This window comes from Canis lupus, chromosome 6 (assembly GCF_011100685.1).
Source record: "Canis lupus familiaris isolate Mischka breed German Shepherd chromosome 6, alternate assembly UU_Cfam_GSD_1.0, whole genome shotgun sequence".
Classification (NCBI taxonomy): Eukaryota; Metazoa; Chordata; class Mammalia; order Carnivora; family Canidae; genus Canis; species Canis lupus.
Genome location: NC_049227.1, coordinates 49821535 through 49832456, shown reverse-complemented (window position 1 = coordinate 49832456; position 10922 = coordinate 49821535).

Below are 10922 nucleotides of genomic sequence, written 5' to 3'. Positions count from 1 at the left end.
AATATGCACTCATCTTGCTAGTCTCAGCTCGAGGGTTATCTTTTCTATGAAATCTTTCCTGACAAGCCCCTCAACCCGCACTATCTGTTCCTTCCTGTCTTCTCTCCCTCTCCAAATTCAGGCAGTAGTTGGGAGGTAGAAGTTTCTCCCTCTTTAACCAGGGTCCCATGACAGCGTGAGAATAGTTACTGTAACAGCGGCATTTTAAAGGAAGCCATATGTTCTGGACACTGAGGGTGCTTGGCAGCTGCACGGTGCTCCACGCCTTACGCAGCAGAGACATTGTTCATAATTGCTGCCCCTGGACCCTGAGACCCTGGGGTGTGGAGGATGGGCAACAGGCCTGTCTGGTGGGCTAAACACAAGAGTTTGAATGTCTCCTTTGGGCAGAGGAATGCCCATTTATCTTTTCCTCTTCCTGAATCCCCTTCTTCATTGGGGTGCCATCAATCATCCTTTGGTTAGGAAAAATAAATTAAATGTCTTACAGTGAGTTTACCTTGCAATTGGAGCAAAATAGAGGAAGATCATTCTTGTACAGGAAATCTCTTTGCCATTAAAAATGTGACCCAATGACTTATCTGATCTGAAAGTGGTTGGTCTGAAGTTTGTAGCCAAAATGGTTACTTAAAAGATAGTTTGGGCCAGAACACTTGAAGAGCCCCCACCACCTGCTGCCTTTGCTAATGTTTAATAAGTGTCAGGCCAGCAGGCCTGGATCTAGGAGCTCTGGAGATGGAAGGTGAATGCAACTATTAGCATCATTTTGAGTTGCCTGAGTTTAATTCCACTAAACAGTCCTTCTAAAATTGTGGCTTTTTTGAGGATTTCTCACCAAAGAAGATAGCTAGAATAACGCCTGTGCATGGTCTCTGCTTACTTTGGGTTCCACCACTACCTTTGCCCTCTAGCCATACTCCTTTCTTTTTTTTTTTTTTTCATACTCCTTTCTTATTAAACAAACAACTGTGCAGCTTGCATGCAGATCTGGTCCTGTGGCCCACTACTGAAAAAAGATGTTTACTCTCTTGCTGAGTTGAGGGTTTCTGATTTGTTTGCTTTTTGGGAGGTTTTTGGTGGAAGTGGTCAGTACAGATAGCATGGCCAAATGATTCTTCTTTAAAAAAACAAAAAACAAGAAACAACTTTCTTCTTTTAATAGCAGTTTTCGGTTTACGGTAAAATTGGAAGGAAGGTTCTTAGGGTTTCCATCTCTCTACTTACATTACCCATCTGTTTTTGCATTCTGTCTACTTTATCTGTGAGACCCTTAGCATATTATACTCATAGTTGTATTATACTCATAGTTGTTTTTAAATTCCAGCCTCCCCGCATATCTGAATCTGGCTCAGAAGCTGTCTCTTTAAATTTTGGTTTTGCCTTTTAGTATGCCTTGTAGTTTTTCACGATTGCCAGACATGATGTATCAGGGAAAAGGAGCTGCTATAAATGGGTTTTTAGTAATGTGGTGGTGAAGTGCAAGACGAGGGGAAGCCTATCGTCCTGTGATCAGGCCTCAGTTTTTCAGTGACCTTATGCCTCTGGACTGTGAACTTCACAAGTGATCCTCAGTATTTTCTCTCCCCCCTTAGGTGGGACAGGATGGGTAGAGTGGGCTGGGGTTGGGTATCTTCCTTCAACCACATGGAAGGCTAGAGCCGGCTGGAGTTAGATATGTCCCTTTCTTCAGGCCAGGTAGGTTCTGATAATACCCCAGCAGGTTAGGCTCTGGTTAATTAGTTTCGCCTGGGTGTAGGCCTTGTTAAGAAGAACCGAGTGCTGTGGCATATTTCAAAATTGTTCCTTTTCTCACATCCCTGCCTGAAGCAGAAGGGGATCTTTAGTCTTGGAAGGTGATGGAGCTGCTAGAGCTAAATCTTACAATATTGCAGGGCAGTAGTGGTGGCGGTGGGGCATGATTAGGACCCTCTGGCATTTATCACTCCGGGCACTGTCTGCACTGAGCCTTCAGCACTTTGTCACTTACCAGCCCGGTTTTCCAACCCTGGCACTGGTGAGTTTGATCTGGTAAGCCAGGACTCCCTGTGTTTGCTGGTCTGTCCTTCCAAATGTGAGGGCCATAGCTTGCCCTGTGTTCTCCCCTCTTTTATGGATCCAAGAAGACTTGTTGATTTTTTTTTTTCAGTCTGTTCAGCTTTTAACTTGTCGTTAGGTTACAATGGCAACTTTCAAGCTCCTTATATGCAGAACTGGAAACTGGAACTCCTCCCAAATGGTTCTTTATTTCTACAGAGAAGTCCTTGGGACCTCGCAGGAAAAATCTTATATTTGCAAAATCTCCTTCACCTCTTTTCCTACCATCAGCAAGTTAATTCACCAACATACTGAACATTTTTACCACGGGAATGGGAAATACACCAGGGTATCTGGACTCTTCCCCCTAACTCATACCCTTGAAAAATGGCTGAGTGGATCATAGCACTCTTTTTCTCTGAGCCCTGAATCCTCAACACAAAGCCCAGGAACTACCAGTAGACTAGTAGTAAAACTAGTAAAACCCTTGTTTATTTTTTAAGAAACAAATTAAGACCCTTGTGCTATCCATGCTCCTGGCTACATGCCAGTCACTGAATATACAAAGGAGAAGAGCACATAATCTTCTCATTCGAGGTCACTACACTGTGGTGGATAAAATAAATTTAATAGCCCCTTACCTCCATCCTACCTCTACTGCATTTTGTTGTTGTTGTTGTTGTTTTTAAAGATTTTATTTGTTTATTCATGAGAGATACAGAAAGAGAGGCAGAGACAGAAGCAGGCTCCCTGAGGGAAGCCCGATGTGGGACTTGATCCCAGGACCCCGGGATCACGACTTGAGCCAAAGGCAGATGCTCAGTCACTGGGCCACCCAGGCATCCCATACTTCCTGTTTTTGAGAAATCCATATAATGTGGATAACTTTTACTTTTATGGTGAAAGGTAAAAAAGCTAAGACCCCTTTTTTAAAATTCTCAAGTCTTAACCCTCTCTGCTGAAAGGTCTGAGATTGAAATGTGTTAAATTATAAAGTCTCATAATTTGTGTTTGTTTTTCTCCCAATTCTGGTTTAATTACTCCTGGTCTTAAAAAAAAAAAATAGTAGGGCTGCATGCTTCAGTAGGAAAAGATTTAAATTTCCTCTTTGTGGCTGGTAAAATAGGCCACCTGCCCCGAATGGGATTTTTTTCCCTTGACACTTACACTGACAGGCAGCCACAAAATTTCCTTCCTCAAAATCCTCAGTTGGTAAATGTTGTGAGTTGGAGCACACAACTGGCAAGTGAAGAGGGACTTGTCCAGTCTTTTGCCCTGCAGTTCTGGAAGTAGAAGTCAGCGAGCCTCTGCTCTGAGATTTCAGAGGCCTGGGAGGGCCCTTCACTCTTCCTGCCCAAATCTGACTACAGTTGCTTTGATGAGGGTGATGAGCTTCTCAGTCAACAATCAGAGATAAAAAAAAAAAAGAAAAGAAAAGAAAAAAAAATAATCAGAGATGAAGCTTGAGAAGCCAGTGATCCCAGAATAAAAGCTTTTGTTTTTACTCTGAGGTGTAAAAGAAGTCAGGAGGCAGAGCAATGAGGAGAAAGTGGGCCAGTGAGGAGAAGGGGAAATGGGGATTTCCCAGCAAGAAGATTCTGAATACGGATGGGATGGGGCTGGGGGGCCGGGTGGGGGTAGAACTTCTGCGGCTCCCTCACTATGTTCACTCAGTTTTGTCTTTCACTAACGCCGAGAAAAGACGCTTGGCAGGGAGATGCCTTGGGTATCTTCCAAGCAACTCCAACACTGAGCCTCTTGTTATCTTCTTGTCCCCATCGCATACAGATTGTTCTTTCCTGCCTAGAAAGGGAGCAGATTCCTGAAGGCTCTTGATAAACCAGGAAAGAACAGAGCCTGGGTGATTCAGCTGGTTCCACCCTTTGCTCAGAAAGGCCATTCCTTTGAGCAGCAGGTTCATTTTCTGCTTTCTGAGGAAACTCCATAGCCAAGACAGGAAAATATCCCATACATTTCTTCTGAAATAGAGCATTGTGTGGAATGGTTGACAGCATGCCGGCTTTCTGGGCCATTCTTGGCTGCCATTGGCTAAGGACTCAGGGAGCTGGATGCCTCATTGCTTTTAGGCCACTGCAGTTTCTCTCAGGCCCTGAGGTGCAATGAAAGCTGACTGCTTCTCTAATTACTTCCTTATGCCCTCCACACCTTTTCAAGGATTAAGGAACCATTTCCTTTCCTAGTTTTAACTCACTTCAGAGTTATTCATTATTTGGTTAGAATAGTGAATGGTTTTCTAGGTTAGGTGGTGTTGGGTGAATGTAGTGTTGTTTCTTAACGTTGGTGTCCAGAAGATACGAGTTCAACTGTAGCTTCTGTAATTTCTTAACTGGACGACCCTCATCCAGTTCATGGCCTCTCTGACTTAGAGTGCCATTGTCTCTACAATGGAAGCATCAATACCTAACTCTTTGGGTGGTGAAAAATAATGGGAACCTATGTGTACTTAGTGTACATACATGACAGTATTATTTCACTGAATGTTCTAATTTTTAAAATGCTACAGCTAAATGGTGAGTAAATGGCTGCCCTAAGGATAAGAAAGACAACAATAATAAGGTATGGAACATTACATTTTGCCACTTTACATACTTTTTAAATTAAATTAAATTAAATTATTTTCTTAGAAAATTTTTAAAAATTCAATTTAGTTATTATTAGTTTCTGGAGTAGAACTTAGTGATTCATCAGTTGCATATAATACCAGTGCTCATCACATCACGTGCCCTCCTTAATGTCCATCACTCAGTTACCATCCCACCCCCCTCACCTCCAGCAACCTTCAGTTTGTTTCCTAGAGTTAAGAGTCTCTTATGGTTTGCCTCCCTTTCTGTTTTTATCTTATTTCATTTTTCTTTCCCTTCCCCTATGTTCAGCTGTTTTATTTATTAAATTCCACATATGAGTGATATCATATGGTTTTTGCTTTTCTCTGACTTATTTCACTTAGCATAAGACCCTCTAGTTCCATCCACATCATTGCAAATGGCAAGAGTTCATTATTTTTGATGGCCGAGTAATATTCCATTGTATATTTTATTTTTTTATTATTTATTTATTTATTATTTTACCAACCTGGTGAGTTTGGCAAAGCAGATATTTTTTCCTATCAATTTACTGACCTTTATATTTCCTCCCCATGCAATCAGACATGCATCTTAATACATTTTCACACACACTACCTTTTAAAAAAATTCTCCTTTGTCCTCTTTTGTTTGCCATTTCTCAAAGATTACTATCATTCACTATCTTATTCCAGTGTCTTGAAAACCATTATTTCTTACATTTTATCCAATTTGTTTATTTTAAATAGGAGAGTAAATCTGTTCCTTGTTACTCCATCTTTGTTGGAAGCACCGCAAGTCCCTGTGACTCAATCTTCCATAGTAAATATTGATCCTTCAGACAAATAGAATGCAGTAGAAATGAACTTCCTGAGAGACAATTTTCCATGGGACTCTTGCATTTCATTATTTCTTCTAAGCAGAAGCACTGACCACATTTGTCCTAGATTAACTTTTTTTTGAAATTTAGATAGAGAGATTATGGAGGGGAGGGGAAGAGGGAAAAGGAGAGAGAGAGAATCTCAAGTCAACACCATGCTGAGCATGGAACCCAATGTTAGGCTCAATCCCATGACCCTGAAATCAGGACCCGAGCCAAAATCAAAAGAAGGACGCTGAACTGACTGTGCCACTCAGGCACCCCCCAGATGAACTTTTGAAGGATATTTGAATAATGAACTGTCTTAGAAGATAGAAGAGTATCTCCTTCTGAAGGAAAGGGCAGGTATGCTTAAGGTCTTGGAAAATAGAGATAGCGCGATAGTGTCTCTCTCCAGAACAAACGACGAGCATGCTTCCTGTCCAGTAAAATCTATTTGGGGTTTTCTAAGCTCAGTGCTCTTCTGAAATACAACCTAGTGTGTAAAAAGTTGCCACTGGCCTTCTTTGCAACACCTGTGGGAATTGGAATTCAAGGAATCAGTGAAAGAAAAATGCTTTTTCTCTGTCTACTGCTGTTGCTACAAGTAATGAACTGTCTTTTGTCTCTGACCCAGGATTTTGGTGCCTCTGTTAGCATCCATGGAACTGTAGCAGGCCAACTTATTAGCTTGCAAGCAATGTAGAGTCTCCTACCCTTCACAGCTCTTGACAGATAAGATAGAACAGGCTAGGTTAAAAAGCAATCCAACTTCTGTCTTGCTTTCTCCCTTGAGGCAAATGCCTTGGGAGTCCTAAGTCAATATGTTCTGTGTTTGGCTACCTTGAAGCCACTCAGCTGGAAAGATCACCTGGAGTGTCTACATTACATTTGAGTTCCTGAAGGGGCTCCAGCTGTTCCAATCTCCAGCTCACTGAGTCTTCTTAGCCTAGGTACCAGTCACATGAGCAACTAGGGCTTCAGATCATTCTGTATACCAGCCTTTGAGACATACAGCTAAATGAGGCAGGTAGAGTTGTGCCCATAGCCCTGGCTAATTTGCAAATTAGTGGACCAAGAAATGCTGTTGTTATTTTAAACCACTGAATTTTGGGATATTTATTGTGTAAGGCTGGTTAACTAAATCACTGTTTATAGCATCCTTCTTGCTCTTCTGGATAGTGTGCTTTTCCGAAAGATGTTTAAAGAGGTTCTTGTGTAGTAAATTTCTGAGGTCTTATATTCCAGAAAGGATATTTGGTTTTCTGTCTTTTAAATAACACCCTGAGGGGTGCCTAGGTGGCTCAGTTGGTTAAGCAACTGCCTTGGGCTCAGCTCATGATCCCAGGACCGCATCTGGCTTCCTGCTCAGGGGGAAATCTGCTTCTCCCTCTGCTCCTCCTCTTTCTCGTGCTCTTCCTCTCTCTCTTTCTCAAGTAAATAAATAAAATCTTTGAAAATAAATAAATAGGGATTCCTCGGTGGCTCAGAAGTTTGGCGCCTGCCTTCCGCCCAGGGCGCGATCCTGGAGTCGCGGGATCGAGTCCCACGTCGGGCTCCTTGCATGGAGCCTGCTTCTCCCTCTGCCTGTGTCTCCACTTCTCTCTCTATGTGTCTATCATGAATAAATAAATAAATCTTTTAAAAAAAAAAGAAAGAAAATAAATAAATAAATAATATCTTGGTTGGTTGTGAAAGTATAAACCTAAAATTCTTTTTCTTCTTAAAAGGATCTATTGTTTTCTTGCACCCAGGTTACTGTTGTAAAATCTGACATTAATTTTATACCTATTTCTTTATGGGTGACCTGTAGTTTGTGTCAGCAATATTGGAGAATTTTTTTGTTCTTTCATTTTTTCACTTTTTTTTTTTTCACATTTTTCACATAGGATGTAAGTACAGGCTTTTTCTTATTTATATCATTTTATACTTTTTGAGCCCTTTCATTTCAAGATTTCAGGCCTTTCTCTAATTCTGAGGAATTCTTGTCTTTATTCCCTCAAATGTTTTACTTTTTGTTGTCTTTCTCTCTTACTCTGTGACTCTCATGTAAATGTTGATTCTTCTAATTCTATCATGTCTCTTACTAAATTTTTAAAAATTATTTTCCACAACTTTACTTCTTCTCAGTGCTCTCATAGATTTCTTCTCATCTTCCAGCTCACTAACTTGTTCTTTATTTTACCATGTATTGAGGCCTTTATTTCGAACCTTATATCTCTATTATAGTATTTAAAATTTTATGTTTCTACTACACTATTTCCATGTGGCTATAACATATAACTGCTTGTTCTTTGTGTTATTAATATCTCTCTCATCGTTTTGAAGATTATTCTAATACTTTCCTTAAATCTTTTATCTCTATTTAGGTTATTTATTTATTTATTTATTTATTTAAAAGATTTTATTTATTTATTCATGAGACACACACACACACACACACACACACACACACAGAGGCAGAGACACAGGCAGAGGGGAGAAGCAGGCTCCATGCAGGGAGCCTGATGTGGGACTTGATCCCGGGACTCCAGGATCAGGCCCTGGGCTGAAGGTGGTGCTAAACCGCTGAGCCACCCAGGTGCCCCAGGTCTTATATTTTCAAAACACAGACCTTCCAATTTGTTTCTTTTTTTTTAAGGTCAAAAAATGTATATTTAGATGTATAGCGGGTTGGACTCAGTTTAGGTGATCCCAATTTTGTTGGCAACATCCAAAGCATCATAATCAGGAGCCAGTCGAACATATGCTTTCTTCTCTCCATCAGGCCTGATCAAGGTGTTGACCTTGGCCATATCAATGTCATAGAGCTTCTTCACAGCCTGTTTGATCTGGTGCTTATTGGCCTTGACATCCACAATGAACATGAGTGTGTTGTTGTCTTCTATTTCTTCATGGCTGACTCAGTAGTCAGGGGGAACTTGATGATGGCATAGTGATCAAGCTCGTTTCTCCTGGGGGCATTCTTTCAAGGATATTTGGGCTGCCTTTGGAGACGTATGGTCTTGGGGTCGTGGGAATGTAGGTGACGTAGGGATCTTCTTTCTTTTGTGACTGTGCACGCCTTTCAGCACCGCTTTCTTAGCTTTCAGAGCCTTTGCTTTGGCTTCAGCTTTGGGAGGGGCAGGGGCTTCCTTCTTCGCCTTTGGCGCCATCTTCGTGAAAGGGCTCAATTTGTTTCTTAATGTGGGTATTAGATGTCCTACAAGTGTACCCATGAGCTCATATTCTCCTGGGAGTATTAATTAGTTTTCATAGGCTAAATTCTAGGTTAACTTTGATCTTTGTGGTAAGTTTTAGGAATAGGGGTTGGGTGGGAACATTATCCCAGGAGGTCTAATTGGAAATGTGGGAAAATTAGTTCTTGGAGATGTGGTTCATTCTAGCCAAGCTGACACATTGCAAAGTCACCACAACCTCAGCATACGGAAAGGGAGGAACGGAAAGTGTAGAGGGAACTCTCAGGAGTCTCTGTTCTGTCTGCATCTGTTGTTACTCACTTCTTCTCTAGCTGGGCTCTGGCACTGCCCTATTGTTTCTGGCCAGTAATGCAATGATTTGGCTGATTTTTTTGCTCTGCAGTGGCAATACAGCAAACTGAAGTAGCCCTTCTAATGCAACAAGGGAAGGGAGAAAAGAAGACAACTCCAATTTGTGTCCTCAGCTCTATTCTTAGCCATGTTTTCCAGCTCTCTTCAAGCCTTGAATAATGCTTTTCTACCCTCCCCTCCATGCCCCTCTCCACCTTCATCATCTTCGTTACCTGCAACACAATTGCCTCCCAGCTGGGCCTTTGCCCAGTTCTCACACTAGTGTTTGGCTCCATCCTCATTGTCACATGTGTGGTGACATCAAGGCTGGTGGGGGAAAAGCTAGCAACCCATGTATTTGCTATATCAGCTAGAATTACATATGAAATGTAGATTTTGAAGTTCCTTACAAAAATTATTGAAGTAATATAAAGAAATGATAAAAGAAATCATCGACTTTGTTGGTCATATTGCTTAGTTTTACTGGAGATTTGTTTGTCATAATTCTTTTCTGACAAATCTTTCTGAAGAGAAAGAGGCAAATGAGATCTTGCTTTGAATTATTAGGGTTTTTAAAGAGCTGTGTATTTATGGCCCAGGTTCCAGAGTAGAAATGTATTTAAGGAAAGGTGTTTGTCTCAATTGCTCCTCACGATAATAAGGGAAGGCTATACCATGGCCAACATCTGCTCTTATTATTCTGGAATATTATTCATCTATCCAGTTGTTCCCTTTGGGTCCATAAATTGCAGCAGTATTTCCTTAGAAGCCAAAAGAAAAATAAATCCTTCCTGTATCTTTAGTTTCTAATCTGGTCTTATGACTGGTTAGAATAACTGGCAGCATCTGGTATGGCCAACACATTTCTGTGTGTCTTTGAGATGGATTTTCCAGTGCACTGAACTACTAAGCCACATGAAGTTTAGACAAACAATATGGATGAAATTTTATTCTTATTTGGACATAATAGAATTTAAACTCCCACAAATGACCAAAATTAAATTCTACTATTTAACACAGAATACCAAGATTAATGGTGTCTTAAATTTTTTTTTTTAATTTTTGAGCAGCTGACAACTCAGTATCTGGATCTTTCTCAGAAATCACAGAGCATGTTGGTCAAATAATTATTACAGAAATTCTCCTAAATCAAGTAAAACGAGAGGGGGAGAAAGAGAGAGAGAAAGGAGAGAGAGAAGAGGAGATGTCAATACTCTTATTTGTAAATGCTCTTATTATGAACTATTTTTGGAAGATAAACCTATTGAGGGCAGGCCAGATACTATGCTCCTTCATTCTCTTATGACACCTGGAAGACTGAATAATCAAGATTGAGAAAAGAACAAGAAAACTATCTTAATACCTTAAACTTCACCAAGAAGTTGCCAGGTAGGAGAGGACAAATGCAGTGACTGATCTTCCTGACAAAATGACAGTGTCTTGACAATGGCTATGAAAGCTTGATGACCCTTAACATCTTGTGGAACAAAGGAGTCAGTAAAACAAGGTGAAAATGTTAAAGGGGGAATATAAGAAACACGAAAGAAAGATGACAAGATGACAAGTTAAACATAATCCACAGAATAAGAAACGTCAGAAGACTCCTCCGCAGTACACCTACAAACACCTGCCCTTTTGTTAATACATAAAAGAGAGCCTCTCGCTGTAACCCCTTCACTTCCTTGGTAGGGGGAATCCAGATGCCTAGGCAGCGTGACATACCTGGTGGGAAAGATCTTATGGGGGCAGCTGTCTGGGCCTTGCATCCAGCAATCTGTATTTTATTTGTTATCCCCAAATCCTGGGGATAACTTTATTGCTCTACTCACAAAGTCTCAAAGGCATTAGTGGATTAAAGTAGACATGTTCACTGAATGATCCATGTATGTGTTGGGGAAGGATGATGGGGGACCTGAA